We start from the raw sequence: 701 nt of genomic DNA on the forward strand, positions 1-701 counted from the left end.
CAAGCCGAAAACACATGGGTGGCTTTGTATTTGCAACTACAAACCCTTTATATTAAACCACAACCACTAGGTGAAATCACCATTAAAATACATCTAACCTATCAGCAAGCAAGACCCAACAAGAATATCAACCCATATTTGCTAAATCACACCCCAAGAATGGGGTTTTTTAGCCACACATCAAGAAATAAGAAATTATACCTAACATGATAATGAAATCAACTGGGTATAAGAAATTAAACCTTGAATTAAGCAAAGGAAAGTGAATAGAGAATACCCACTTCCAACTTGGGGAAGAAGAACTCCTTTCTCTAAGTCTTCACAAAACCCTCTCCAAACTTGAGAGAAAAATATTAGCTAGAATATGTTCTGAAGTAAAAAATTAATAATAATATTATGTTCTTCATATCTCTAATTCTAAATAGTATTTATAGTTTTCACAGATTGTGCTGCGGAGGATTGTTCGACGACATTAGTCGAGATCGCTGATGAACTCGGTAATCCACCTTTTGGTCAGCTCATCGCCTTTAGTGTCTTGCCTTTTGCATCCTCGCATTCTGGATCATTGGGCAGTACAGTACTGCTTCGTAGAACTGATCGGCGACCCGCCGACTGCTCATTTCCTAGCCTTTTGATCCACTTCCTTCAAGGCTTCGCGTACTGGAACGAAGGGCGGTTCATGTCGTTTCGGCGACTCGCCA

This window comes from Solanum tuberosum, unplaced genomic scaffold, assembly GCF_000226075.1.
Source record: "Solanum tuberosum cultivar DM 1-3 516 R44 unplaced genomic scaffold, SolTub_3.0 scf00333, whole genome shotgun sequence".
Taxonomy (NCBI): domain Eukaryota; kingdom Viridiplantae; phylum Streptophyta; class Magnoliopsida; order Solanales; family Solanaceae; genus Solanum; species Solanum tuberosum.